This window comes from Prionailurus viverrinus, chromosome C1 (assembly GCF_022837055.1).
Source record: "Prionailurus viverrinus isolate Anna chromosome C1, UM_Priviv_1.0, whole genome shotgun sequence".
In the NCBI taxonomy this organism is placed as follows: domain Eukaryota; kingdom Metazoa; phylum Chordata; class Mammalia; order Carnivora; family Felidae; genus Prionailurus; species Prionailurus viverrinus.
Window position 1 is genome coordinate 124,635,018 of NC_062568.1, and position 15,530 is coordinate 124,650,547.

Genomic DNA, 15,530 nt, shown 5'->3' on the forward strand with positions numbered 1-15,530 from the left:
TTTTTTTTTTTCCTTCCCCTCCCCCATGGGTTCCTGTTAAGTTTCTCAGGATCCACATAAGAGTGAGACCATATGGTATCTGTCTTTCTCTGTATGGCTTATTTCACTTAGCATCACACTCTCCAGTTCCATCCACGTTGCTACAAAAGGCCATATTTCATTTTTTCTCATTGCCATGTAATATTCCATTGTGTATATAAACCACAATTTCTTTATCCATTCATCAGTTGATGGACATTTAGGCTCTTTCCATAATTTGGCTATTGTTGAGAGTGCTGCTATGAACATTGGGGTACAAGTGGCCCTATGCATCAGTGCTCCTGTATCCCTTGGATAAATTCCTAGCAGTGCTATTGCTGGGTCATAGGGTAGGTCTATTTTTAATTTTCTGAGGAACCTCCACACTGCTTTCCAGAGCGGCTGCACCAATTTGCATTCCCACCAACAGTGCAAGAGGGTTCCCGTTTCTCCACATCCTCTCCAGCATCTATAGTCTCCGGATTTGTTCATTTTGGCCACTCTGACTGGCGTGAGGTGATACCTGAGTGTGGTTTTGATTTGTATTTCCCTGATAAGGAGCGACGCTGAACATCTTTTCATGTGTCTGTTGGCCATCCGGATGTCTTCTTTAGAGAAGTGTCTATTCATGTTTTCTGCCCATTTCTTAACTGGGTTATTTGTTTTTCGGGTGTGGAGTTTGGTGAGCTCTTTATAGATTTTGGATACTAGCCCTTTGTCCGATATGTCATTTGCAAATATCTTTTCCCATTCCGTTGGTTGCCTTTTAGTTTTGTTGGTTGTTTCCTTTGCTGTGCAGAAGCTTTTTATCTTCATAAGGTCCCAGTAATTCACTTTTGCTTTTAATTCCCTTGCCTTTGGGGATGTGTCGAGTAAGAGATTGCTACGGCTGAGGTCAGAGAGGTCTTTTCCTGCTTTCTCCTCTAAGGTTTTGATGGTTTCCTGTCTCACATTTAGGTCCTTTATCCATTTTGAGTTTATTTTTGTGAATGGTGTGAGAAAGTGGTCTAGTTTCAACCTTCTGCATGTTGCTGTCCAGTTCTCCCAGCACCATTTGTTAAAGAGGCTGTCTTTTTTCCATTGGATGTTCTTTCCTGCTTTGTCAAAGATGAGTTGGCCATACGTTTGTGGGTCTAGTTCTGGGGTTTCTATTCTATTCCATTGGTCTATGTGTCTGTTTTGGTGCCAATACCATGCTGTCTTGATGATGACAGCTTTGTAGTAGAGGCTAAAGTCTGGGATTGTGATGCCTCCTGCTTTGGTCTTCTTCTTCAAAATTCCTTTGGCTATTCGGGGCCTTTTGTGGTTCCATATGAATTTTAGGATTGCTTGTTCTAGTTTCGAGAAGAATGCTGGTGCAATTTTGATTGGGATTGCATTGAATGTGTAGATAGCTTTGGGTAGTATTGACATTTTGACAATATTTATTTTTCCAATCCATGAGCAGGGAATGTCTTTCCATTTCTTTAAATCTTCTTCAATTTCCTTCAGAAGCTTTCTATAGTTTTCAGCATACAGATCCTTTACATCTTTGGTTAGATTTATTCCTAGGTATTTTATGCTTCTTGGTGCAATTGTGAATGGGATCAGTTTCTTTATTTGTCTTTCTGTTGCTTCATTGTTAGTGTATAAGAATGCAACTGATTTCTGTACATTGATTTTGTATCCTGCAACTTTGCTGAATTCCTGTATCAGTTCTAGCAGACTTTTGGTGGAGTCTATCGGATTTTCCATGTATAATATCATGTCATCTGCAAAAAGCGAAAGCTTGACTTCATCTTTGCCAATTTTGATGCCTTTGATTTCCTTTTGTTGTCTGATTGCTGATGCTAGAACTTCCAGCACTATGTTAAACAGCAGCGGTGAGAGTGGGCATCCTTGTCGTGTTCCTGATCTCAGGGAAAAAGCTTTCAGTTTTTCCCCGTTGAGGATGATGTTAGCTGTGGGCTTTTCATAAATGGCTTTTATGATCTTTAAGTATGTTCCTTCTATCCCGACTTTCTCAAGGGTTTTTATTAAGAAAGGGTGCTGGATTTTGTCGAAGGCCTTTTCTGCATCGATTGACAGGATCATATGGTTCTTCTCTCTTTTTTTGTTAATGTGATGTATCACGTTGATTGATTTGCGAATGTTGAACCAGCCCTGCATCCCAGGAATGAATCCCACTTGATCATGGTGAATAATTCTTTTTATATGCCGTTGAATTCGATTTGCTAGTATCTTATTGAGAATTTTTTCATCCATATTCATCAGGGATATTGGCCTGTAGTTCTCTTTTTTTACTGGGTCTCTGTCTGGTTTAGGAATCAAAGTAATACTGGCTTCATAGAATGAGTCTGGAAGTTTTCCTTCCCTTTCTATTTCTTGGAATAGCTTGAGAAGGATAGGTATTATCTCTGCTTTAAACGTCTGGTAGAACTCCCCTGGGAAGCCATCTGGTCCTGGACTCTTATTTGTTGGGAGATTTTTGATAACCGATTCAATTTCTTCGCTGGTTATGGGTCTGTTCAAGCTTTCTATTTCCTCCTGATTGAGTTTTGGAAGCGTGTGGGTGTTCAGGAATTCGTCCATTTCTTCCAGGTTGTCCAATTTGTTGGCATATAAGTTTTCATAGTATTCCCTGATAATTGTTTGTATCTCTGAGGGATTGCTTGTAATAGTTCCATTTTCATTCATGATTTTATCTATTTGGGTCATCTCCCTTTTCTTTTTGAGAAGCCTGGCTAGAGGTTTGTCAATTTTGTTTATTTTTTCAAAAAACCAACTCTTGGTTTCGTTGATCTGCTCTACAGTTTTTTTAGTTTCTATATTGTTTATTTCTGCTCTGATCTTTATTATTTCTCTTCTTCTGCTGGGCTTAGGCTGCCTTTGCTGTTCTGCTTCTAGTTCCTTTAGGTGTGCTGTTAGATTTTGTATTTGGGATTTTTCTTGTTTCTTGAGATAGGCCTGGATTGCAATGTATTTTCCTCTCAGGACTGCCTTCGCTGCGTCCCAAAGCGTTTGGATTGTTGTATTTTCATTTTCGTTTGTTTCCATATATTTTTTAATTTCTTCTCTAATTGCCTGGTTGACCCACTCATTCGTTAGTAGGGTGTTCTTTAACCTCCATGCTTTTGGAGGTTTTCCAGACTTTTTCCTGTGGTTGATTTCAAGCTTCATGGCATTGTGGTCTGAAAGTAAGCATGGTATAATTTCAATTCTTGTAAACTTATGAAGGGCTGTTTTGTGACCCAGTATATGATCTATCTTGGAGAATGTTCCATGTGCACTCGAGAAGAAAGTATATTCTGTTGCTTTGGGATGCAGAGTTCTAAATATATCTGTCAAGTCCATCTCATCCAATGTCTCATTCAGGGCCCTTGTTTCTTTATTGACCGTGTGTCTAGTTGATCTATCCATTTCTGTAAGTGGTGTATTAAAGTCCCCTGCAATTACCACATTCTTATCCATAAGGTTGCTTATGTTTATGAGTAATTGTTTTATATATTTGGGGGCTCCGGTATTCGGTGCATAGACATTGATAATTGTTAGCTCTTCCTGATGGATAGACCCTGTAACTATTATATAATGTCCTTCTTCATCTCTTGTTACAGCCTTTAATTTAAAGTCTAGTTTGTCTGATATAAGTATGGCTACTCCAGCTTTCTTTTGGCTTCCAGTCGCATGATAAATAGTTCTCCATCCCCTCACTCTCAATCTAAAGGTGTCCTCAGGTCTAAAATGAGTCTCTTGTAGACAGCAAATAGATGGGTCTTGTTTTTTTATCCATTCTGATACCCTATGTCTTTTGGTTGGCGCATTTAATCCATTTACATTCAGTGTTATTATAGAAAGATACGGGTTTAGAGTCATTGTGATGTCTGTATGTTTTATGCTTATAGTGATGTCTCTGGGACTTTGTCTCACAGGGTCCCCCTTAGGATCTCTTGTAGGGCTGGTTTAGTGGTGACAAATTCCTTCAGTTTTTGTTTGTTTGGGAAGACCTTTATCTCTCCTTCTATTCTAAATGACAGACTTGCTGGATAAAGGATTCTTGGCTGCATATTTTTTCTGTCTAGCACCCTGAAAATCTCTTGCCAATTCTTTCTGGCCTGCCAAGTTTCAAAAGAGAGATCAGTCACGAGTCTTATAGGTCTCCCTTTATATGTGAGGGCACGTTTACCCCTTGCTGCTTTCAGAATTTTCTCTTTATCCTTGTATTTTGCCAGTTTCACTATGATATGTCGTGCAGAAGATCGATTCAAGTTACGTCTGAAGGGAGTTCTCTGTGCCTCTTGGATTTCAATGCCTTTTTCCTTCCCCAGTTCAGGGAAGTTCTCAGCTATGATTTCTTCAAGTACCCCTTCAGCACCTTTCCCTCTCTCTTCCTCCTCTGGGATACCAATTATGCGTATATTATTTCTTTTTAGTGTATCACTTAATTCTCTAATTTTCCCCTCATACTCCTGGATTTTTTTATCTCTCTTTTTCTCAGCTTCCTCTTTTTCCATAACTTTATCTTCTAGTTCACCTATTCTCTCCTCTGCCTCTTCAAGCCGAGCTGTGGTGGTTTCCATTTTGTTATGCATTTCGTTTAAAGCGTTTTTCAGCTCCTCGTGACTGTTCCTTAGTCCCTTGATCTCTGTAGCAAGAGATTCTCTGCTGTCCTGTATACTGTTTTCAAGCCCAGCGATTAATTTTATGACTATTATTCTAAATTCACTTTCTGTTATATTATTTAAATCCTTTTTGATCAGCTCATTAGCTGTTGTTATTTCCTGGAGATTCTTCTGAGGGGAGTTCTTCCGCTTGGTCATTTTGGATAGTCCCTGGCGTGGTGAGGACCTGCAGGGCACTTCCCCTGTGCTGTGGTGTATACCTGGAGTTGGTGGGCGGGGCCGCAGTCAGACCTAATGTCTGCCCCCAGCCCACCGCTGGGGCCACAGTCAGACTGGTGTGTGCCTTCTCTTCCCCTCTCCTAGGGGCGGGATTCACTGTGGGGTGGTGTGGCTCGTCTGGGCTACTTGCACCCTGCCAGGCTTGTGATGCTGGGGATCTGGCGTATTAGCTGGGGTGGGTAGGCAAGGTGCTCGGGGGCAGGAGGGGCAGGCTTAGATCGCTTCTCCTTAGGTGATCCACTTCAGGAGGGGCCCTGTGGCAGTGGGAGGGAGTCAGATCCGCTGCCGGAGGTTTGGCTCCGCAGAAGCGCAGAGTTGGGTGTTTGCGCGGAGCGAGCAAGTTCCCTGGCAGGAACCGGTTCCCTTTGGGATTTCGGCTGGGGGATGGGCGGGGGAAATGGCGCTGGCAAGCGCCTTTGTTCCCCACCAAACTGAGCTCTGTTGTCAGGGGGCTCAGCAGCTCTCCCTCCCTTTGTCCTCCAGCCTTCCCGCTTTCCGAGCAGAGCTGTTAATTTCTGACCTCCCAGACGCTAAGTCGCGCTTGCTGTCGGAACACAGTCCGCCCGGCCCCTCCGCTTTTGCAAGCCCGACTCGGGGGCTCTGCTTGGCCGGCGAGCCGCCCCTCCGCCCCGGCTCCCTCCCGCCAGTCCGTGGAGCGCGCACCGCCTCGCCGCCCTTCCTACCCTCTTCCGTGGGCCTCTCGTCTGCGTTTGGCTCCGGCGACTCTGTTCTGCTAATCCTCTGGCGGTTTTCTGGGTTATTTAGGCAGGTGTAGATGGAATCTAAGTGATCAGCAGGACGTGCGGTGAGCCCAGCGTCCTCCTAAGCCGCCATCTTGCCCTAATCGGAACATGTTAATTTAAACGAAACTGAGATTCTACTCCATTCAAATATGGTTGAATTAAAAATAAATAAATAAAGCTACATATACCAATTGTTGGTGGGGACATGAAACAATAGAATGTCTCATAAAATGTGGATGGGGATGCAAAATTTTAACAACCTCTGAGTAAATTGGTAGTCATTTTTGAAGTTAAATGTAAAGTTACTATATGCACCATTATTCTACTCTTAGATAATTCCCCAAAAGAAATGCTAATGTGTTCATACACAAAATACTTATGTAAAAAAGTTCATATTAACTCTACTGGATAATCATTAAAACAAAAAGGTGAATGAATAAACAAATTGTGGTATATCCATAAAATAGGTTTCTACTCTGAGTTAAGAAATAACAAACTACATATGGTTTCACTCTTATGTGGATCCTGAGAAACTTAACAGAAACCCATGGGGGCGGGGAAGGAAAAAAAAAAAAAAAAGAGGTTAGAGTGGGAGAGAGCCAAAACATAAGAGACTCTTAAAAACTGAGAACAAACTCAGGGTTGATGGGGGGTGGGAGGGAGGGGAGGGTGGGGGATGGGTACTGAGGAGGGCACCTTTTGGGATGAGCACTGGGTGTTGTATGGAAACCAATTTGACAATAAATTTCATATATTGAAAAAAAAAAGAAATAACAAACTAATTTACATAACAACACAACTGCATCTCAAAACTGTTATGCTTTGTAAAAGAAGCCAGACACAAAATAATTGAAGCTGCAGTTTCTATTTATCTGACAATCAAGAAAAGACCAAACAAAGTTATAGTAATATGAAGTAGATTATTTCCTGGTGCCAGAGGTTATAAGAAGTTGATTGCAAAAAGGCACGATGGTACTTTCTTGGGATGAAGAAAGTGTTTTACATCTTAATTTGATGATAGTCCTGAGTGTATACATTTTTTAGAACTCATGAGACCTATATTGAAAATGAATGCATTTTAAAATGTAAATTATGTCTCAATAAAGCAGACTTTTTACAAAAGACAACAGATGTGTTAAATAGGAAACAATAAACTGGCAGCGAAATGAAATATCAATTATTTAATAAATGGGATGGATTTAATACAAGTAAAAGGTTAAAATATTTATTTGTATTTTGCTTATTAAACATAGACTTTAAATAGACAGTAATATGACAAAAAGAACCTCAACACATTTAAAGTAATTTAAATCATGCAGACTTAAAGACACTTTACAAAGGAGTATATTCACATGGCCAGTAAACATATGAAAATGTTCTCAGTGTCATTAATCACTAGGGTAATACAAATTAAAAGCTATGATAGATAACATCCCACATTCACCAGAATAAAAATACAAAAAAGAAAATAGTAAGTTTAGGTGAGGATGAGAGGAAACTGGAACTTTCACACACATCTGGCTGAACTGTGATTTGAACAACCATTTTAATCGTAAGCTGAGAGGTGTACATATAAAGGCTAAACATGAGACTCCTCAATCATCCAGTGTATTCATTTTTATTGCTTCTATAAAATTTAGCGGCTTTAAATAACACAAATATATTATCTTACAATTCTGTAGGTTAGAATCCATGTCAGATCTCAATCAAGGTGTTGACAGTGCACAGTTCCTTTCTGGAGGATCTAGAGGAGAATCATTTCCTTGTGCTTTTCCTTGTGCAGTTTCTACAAACTGTCCTCATTTGTTGGCTTTTGGATTCCTATATTCATCTTCAAAGTCAGCGAGTTTGCATTCCACTTTACGGTTCTTCTGTAATCACATTTCTCTTTCACTTGGAACTCAGCCAAGAAAAGTTCTTATATCTTAGCAATTCTTGTGAATAAATTGGGCACATCTGGATAATCCAGGATAATCTCCCCATATTAAGATCCTTAATTTAATCATATTTGCAAAATTGTTTGCTATTTAAGGTAACATATAGTTCCAAGGTAACAAAGGTTCCAAGGATTAAGATGTGGACATCTTTAGGGGGCATTATTCTAACACATCCATTAACAAATCCAATGCTAGTTAGGTTTAGTGTTGGATCTAAGACTAGCAAAAAGCATACATGTGTTAATTGAAAGACCTAAGTACTGGAATGTTGAGAATGACACTGTGTAATACCTAAATAACAAACTACTCAAATGCCTATCAGAAAACAATGTATCAAAAATTGTATTATATTCAATGGAATATAATGTAGAGTAGAATATTATGCTGGAACAATATAGAACAATAATAGAAAACATCCATAACTATGCACAAACATATGGATGAGTTTGAGAGACATAATGTTGAGCCAAAGAAGTTAGACACAAAAGAGAATCTAGGCATCATTTAATTTAAAGTACAAAAACAGATAAATATAATTTATACTCTGAGTGGGCAAAATAGGAATTATCTAAGAAGTGATACAGTATAAATGAGGGTCTGTGCTGTTAATAATATTGTTTCTTGCTATGGATGTGGATTTAACAGGTATGTGCAATTTGTGAAGTTTCAGAGAGTTGTTCACTACTTTGTACAGTATATTATAGTTAAAGAAAATGTTTACAGTTTTTTTAAATCACATATTGTTTAGATCAATTTTCAGCACAAATAATAATCTATGCCATTTATTAAGCTCTTATATGAACTGCTATAGTAAGTACTTCTATTTCTCAAACCAACTGTGCAATTTTGGTGTTACTGTTATTTTTCTGTGAGTTTAAGTAACATGACCAATGTAAAATAGACAATGGTTGAGGTCAATTAAAAACCTTACAAATTTGGTTTCCAAAGTCAATGGGTAGGTAGATAGATCTTGAATGTATTTATTTAAATATTGTAATTACTATAAATCTAAAATTTTCATAGATTATATAGATTATATAGATATAAGTATCTATATCTGTCTCTATCTATCATCTATCTATCTATATATCTATATGTATTCATATATCAGAATGGCTAGAAATGTGAAAGTTCTCTAAGGTCAATTACTCTTACAAAGTATGATAACAGAATAATCACCCTGAAAGATGTCCATGCTCTAATCCCCAGAGCCTCTAATATGTTTTGTTACATGACAAGGTGGGGGAGAGACTAATATTGCAAATGAAATTAAGATTGCTAATCAACTGACATTAAAATAAAAAGATTATCCTGGAATACTTGTGTGGGCCCAATGTAATCACAAAGTCCTTTAATGTGGAAGAAGAAGGCAGAAGGGAATAACAGGGTCAGATGTAAGGATGCTACATTGCTCTCTTAAAGAGGGGGCCAGTAGTTGGAAAGGGAAAGGAAACAGAATCTCCCCTACAGCTTCCAGGAAGAACACAGCTCTGTCTATACCTTGATTAGCCCAGCAAGACCCATTTCAGACTTTGGATGGCCATATATGTAAGATTATGAATTAATGTTGTTTTAAGCCATGAAATGTGTAGTAATGTGTTATAGTAGCAAGAAGAAACTACTGCACTAAGTTCATACTGTAATTTGAAGTGGATGCTTTACTGCCATTACCCTAGTTATCTGTCTGCTTCCATCCAGTTACCCTAATTACCTGCATGCTTCCATATGGCTGTTCTCTCTGGAAAGGAAAGTTCACAATTCATAGAATTTTGGAGAATCCCTCAATTAAATATTTGAAACAATGTCAACAATAGTGATTTTCTGTGGCATGTGACTTACTGAAGAAGGCAGTCAATTGTCTGTAATATTAGACACAATTAGTTCTGTTGGAGCTTGGGCTGCATGAAAAGAAGAACCCTACGTTGTGAAAAAGATTTAAAATTGCAGAAAGTGGGGCGCCTGGGTGGCGCAGTCGGTTAAGCGTCCGACTTCAGCCAGGTCACGATCTCGCGGTCCGTGAGTTCGAGCCCCGCATCAGGCTCTGGGCTGATGGCTCAGAGCCTGGAGCCTGTTTCTGATTCTGTGTCTCCCTCTCTCTCTGCCCCTCCCCCGTTCATGCTCTGTCTCTCTCTGTCCCAAAAGTAAATAAACGTTGAAAAAAAAAATTTAAAAAAAATTGAAGAAAGTGGAGTTGGTAATCAATTGACTGAAACAAGTGTCATAGAACACTTATAGCAACCGAAGAAAATTCAAAGAAATATTTCTATAAATAGGGTATAATATTCAGTAAATGTTCTGTACTCTGAATAGCAGAACCCTCAAATTATTTCCAATCTAAAGTTGTAAACTTGTTAAATATACAGTATAATGCAAACTTTGCACACTTGGATAATATAGCTAAATGATTCATAGATGAATAAAGTATAGTCAAAATGTTCGGCTGTCCATTAAACATTACAAGTTTGTTTTTTTTTTTTTTAGACTAGAGAATTGGTCAAATTGGAACAAGAAAGTGTAGACATTACCCGTAGGAAACAGCTCCACTCCAGGTGTAGCAACTCTGAGAAGCATTGGCAATATTGGAGGTAGGTACAAAAACCTTGAGCAGTCAACATTTAACTATTGCTGTAGTCAACCTAAACAAGAAGTCAGCCATGGAAAAGGGACTGAAATTGTAGATTCTGGAAAACCCACATTAATAATATAGCTTGATCTTATGCTCTGGAAAAAAAGTGAAAGGTAATGTTTCAAACTGAAATATCCTACTATAGAATGCATAATTTCAGAGGGGAAGAAGAATTATTAATATGTAGAGCAGTCATAAAATATATCGGGAAGAAAATGGCTTATTTAGCTCTATGCTATGATACTATTTAGATTCCCAGTGGTAGGTGAAGAAGTGCAATCTGTCTGAAAGTTACAATGTCCAGATGTGACCTTCACAAATTTAATTTCTTTTATTCTTCTGAGGAACTGTCTTAAATTTTTAACTGCCCTACTTGTCAGCACCACCTGCCTGTACATTGTTAACCCCCAGAAGGTTCATTTAACTGATCACTTCAGAAACATAGAGTCTTTTTCATTGAAAGGGAGCATACTTTTTCCCCAAAGGGACAATGGTAGTCATATCTCATCATTTATCTGAATAGTAGGTAAAGCTTAACCAATTCTAACACTGGGCTGCATCAGTTTAATATAAATAAAGAAAGATTTAAACATGTACTCCACAGAAAAAAATTAATAAGAAACATATATGAAGACTCGGATTGCAAAGCTAGGATATTCAAATTAATAGAAACACCTTATAAGTTGAACAAAAATGGCAGAACCGAGGAAGAATATAATGTTCAAGTTACAATTTATGTGAAGCAGAAACGTAATTCTTGAGCTGATAAGGTTAATTAGGACTTTATTATTATATCCTGTATCTATATTACCTATATCTATCTATAGTCTGAATTAAACTGATGTGAAATGATCATATCTAGTTATGGGAATGTCATTATTGAAGTAATTTATTACTTCTATGTTGTTACTGAGTCAAGCATATATTAAACCCCTTTCACTTATTTATGAAAATGAATAAACATAATGTTTTAGTATGTCTTCAATGGTAATGCTTCTATTTTTCAGTTTTCACAACTCATAAGGAAACTGAGGGGAGGAATACCACAGAAGGTGAGGCTGAGGGAAATTTTTTTCCATAGCAATATTTCTTTTCAATTTGAGAACAAAATAAAGTAGAAAACTATCCTCTTTTGAAGAAATAATTTATGTAAGAGTTTAAAAGGGTAATCAATGAAAATGTTGTTGGGTGAACCAAGGAGACCTTGGGCCCTAAGGCCTCAATCCAGCCCCTTCAGAGATGTTGCCAGAGGTTCTTGGTCTTGCCAGAAGAAAGAATTCAAGGGCAGACACAACACAGTTAATAAGCGGTACAACCAGGAAAATTTATTAAAGTAAAAGTACACTCTGGAGATGTAAGAGTGGGTGAGCTCAAAGGGGAACGGAGCCCACTGGGGTTTGGGCTTCTATTTTTTTATTGACAGTTGTTGACAAAGGGGTGAAATTTTCATTTCATGAGGCAACGATTTATTGGAAGCAGGGTGTGTCTTCCAGGAATGTGGGTTATGCGCTTTTCCGTCCTTATTTGGTGAGGGGTTTCCTGTCATGGCACCTTCAGGGAGGAGATTTTTGTATGTTAATATAGTATAATGAAGGAATAATATGAACTTTGGCCTACTTTATCAGCCATCTTGGGCCTGTCTCCTTTGATGGTGTTTCTTGTGGTTTTGTTTGGAGTGTTGCCAGGACAGGCCCCTGACTTCCTTACAGTTGGCCATGATTTCCTTTTTTGCTGGAGTCCAGGCATCTTGTTAGAACCTAACTGCCAGAACTTTAACAAAAATATGGATTTTCTAACAGAGTCTTATATTTTGCTCTATGAGATGAAAAAGATTCATTCTTGATATCTAAATATCTCTATATAGATAGAGATATATTTCTGTTAATTACTAGAGGAAATTTAAGTATCAATGTCTCAAATGCTAACGCAACAATTGCAATTAGAACCTATCAGTATCAACTACCTCAATGTAAAATAAAGAAGCAGATAAATCCAACACCAAAGACATACAGACAATGTTGCATTCATGGAACATTGAACATGGAAAATCTAAATTTTAATTGCATGCTGAATAAGCTACCCTTTCTGCAACCGAGGAGGAAATAAGAAAATTTTGAGAAATGTTCTGAATTAGAATATGAGATCAGAGCAGAGGCTTTATCCTGGGGCAGGAAGCAGGCTGTAAAAGCTATGATAAGAAAGAAATTGGTGGAGTTTGCTTCGCTTCTTTCCATCCATTGCCGTGGGAAAATGAGTTACATCCCATATTAGCAGTAACTCAAGTCTCCAGTGCTAGTGTATTCCAGAGTAAAATCAGGCCTGTAGGAAAGCCCTGGAAACATGAAAAGCTGATAAAAACATTGGGGCTGGCTAGATGAAGATATGTGATTCTCTTCCCTCTCCAAACCCCAGAGCCTTGTGAATTACAACCTATGAAGTGTTTCCCCCTAAACTGCGTATCCTTTGAAAACAAAGATCTGATTTGAGGAGTTATTTTCCAGAATTTCAAGTGATAAACTATTCTGATTTCAGGATGGGGGTTGGGATTGGGGGGGGTGGATCTCCCTCCATTCAAGGGTTCATATATAGTGTCCTATGTCTTGAGTTTTTCAAGCTGACCCAGACTGCAGTCTGGCCTATCCCCAGTACTCAAAAATCTCATCAACATAATCCATGCTTTCCCTTAAACTTCTTGTAAAGCTGTAAAGCTGCTAAGGCCAACACATTATGTTCTTAGAAGGTCTATTGTTTAAGAGAAGCGATTTGTAGGACATATCCTTGAGATCCTGAGGGGAACATTTTTTCTAACAGAATAGTTCCCTGAGGAACCATCTTATGCCTTTCTGACATTTTATAAAGTCCCATTCTGCACTTCACCTTTGCTCTAAAGCCTTTTCTTAATTTGAAAACATGGGAAGACCTGGAAATGTGAAACTTAATTTTATTTTTGAACTCTGTAAGTACTGTTTTTCTATTTCTTATAAATTTTACTTAAAAATGGAATAATTAAATTTCAGCTCATCTCTCTCATCTATCATTTTATCATAGCCAGTGAAAAGTTTCAAGTGGTGATTTAAACATTCTACCTTGAAATATTTGCTGAATCATTAGTCATATTTTCTATTTTTCAGGTGATACGGTTTATTTTTCTATAGTTCCTAACAATTCCCTATTAGCATGCTCTTCATATTCTTTTAAGCTTTTATTGATCTCTTCTTTAAAAAAAATGTTTATTTTTTATTTTTGAGAGACAGACAGAGAGAGAACGAGTGGAGGAGAGGCAGAGAGAGAGAGAGACACAGAATCTGAAGCAGGCTCCATGCTCTGAGCTGTCAGCACAGAGCCCAGTACAGGGCTCCAACTCACAAGCTGTGAGACCATGACCTGAGCTGAAGTGGGACTGAGCCACCCAGGCACCCCCCCCCTACTGATCTCTTCTTTACTAACACCAAGCTTCTGCTAAATGACTTCCTGAGGTTCTTTTCACTTTTGCTAGCACTCTCCAAATATTGCTTGTTTCACCCAACCACCTGGTCCTTAAAAAACTTCCACATCCAGGTACAACAAAAACCACTCTCAAACTCAGAGGCACACATTTTTTTTGTCTCCTAAATATGTATTTTGGCAGGGCTTAGCAAAGAATATTTTATTTCCACTCAACTCATCACAAGATGACAAATTAAATATATGATTATAATTGTAGATCATTGTGCAAAATGTTTTCCCCTTGCGTAACTATCAGTTTTGCTTCATGTATCCTAAAGCTCCTTGTTATATGTTTGACCATTTAGGATTGTTACATCCCTCCAGATGAATTGATCCCCTTATCATTAGGATAGGACTTCCTTTATCTCGGGTAAATAAATGTCTCTTCTCTGAAATCTGCTTGAATATTAACATACTAACTCCAACTTTACCTTTGAAGTAGGTAGGTCTTTATATTTAAATCTTCCCTTTTTATTTAATTGGGGTGCTTAGACTGCTTCCATTTAATGTGATTACTGACATGGTTAGGTACAAATCTATCATTTGCTAAAATCTCTTCTTTGTTCCACTTTTTCTTTTTTTCTGCCTTCTTTGGAAATAATTTAATATTTTTATGATTCCATTTAGTTTTTTTTCTTGGCATATTAGTTATAATCCTTTTTTTTTAAATGTTGTCGTTTCTCTAGAGATTATAGCATTCATCATTGAGCTAACAGTTCAGTTCTTAAGATAGTATAAATAGTGAACTTTGCAAGTGTATGTTTTGATTTCTCACTTCCTGATATTTATGGGTTTTTTTGGGAGGGGGTTATTAACTTTATATGTAAATATGGCCTAAACTCCACAGTGAGTTGTTATTTTTATGTAAGTATTATTTTATTTTGAATAATATATTGCCTAAAATAGATTTAAGTAATAACAAAAATTATACATTTACCAAAGTAGATAGTATTTCTGATGCTCTGCTTTTTTTGTGTGCAAAACCATTTTTGCATCTGGTGATATTTTCTTTCTTCCTACTGGATTTCCTATACTTTCTTTTATAATGTGAGTCTTCGAGGAATGAATCTTTTACTTTTTGTATGTTACAAAACACCTTCTTAAAATTATTTAGTTTTGAAATATATTTTCACTGGGAATAGATTTAGGCTGGCAATTTTTTTTTCCCTTACAGATATTTAAAGTTGTTGATCTACTGTCTCCTCATCTGCATCATTTTTGATGAGAAAGCTGTTGTCATCCTTATCTTTATTCCTTTGTATGTAATGTGTATTTTGCTCTGGCTGCTTTTAATATTTTCTACCTATCACTGGATTTGAGTGATAGACATGATGGTGTTTTCTTCATGCTTCTTGTGTTTAGGGATCATTGTAGTTCTTGGATTTGTGTTTGTCATTTTCATCAGTTTTGGGAAAAATTTTTCCTGTTATATTTGCAAATGTTAGCCCCTATCACATGTCAGGGACTTGAATTACATGTTTTAGGCCACTTGAAATTGCCCCACAGCTCAGTGATGCTTTTTATTTTTTTACTCATTTTTAAATCCCCATTTATCATTTTGGGTAACCTCTATTGGTATGTCTTTAAATGCACTAATCTTTTATCCTGTAACGTCTAAGCTGCCATTAAGCCCATCAAGTTCATGTTTCATGTCAGATTAGGTAGCTTCATATCCAGAAATTTGATTTGAATCTTTTTTTATATCTTTCTTGTCTTAACATATGCTATAATTTCTCTAACTTTTTGTACACATAAATATAGTTACACTTAGTGTTTTAAAATGTTCAACTGCTAGTTCTATTATCTGCATTATTTCTGAGTCAGTTTACCCTAATGACGTTTA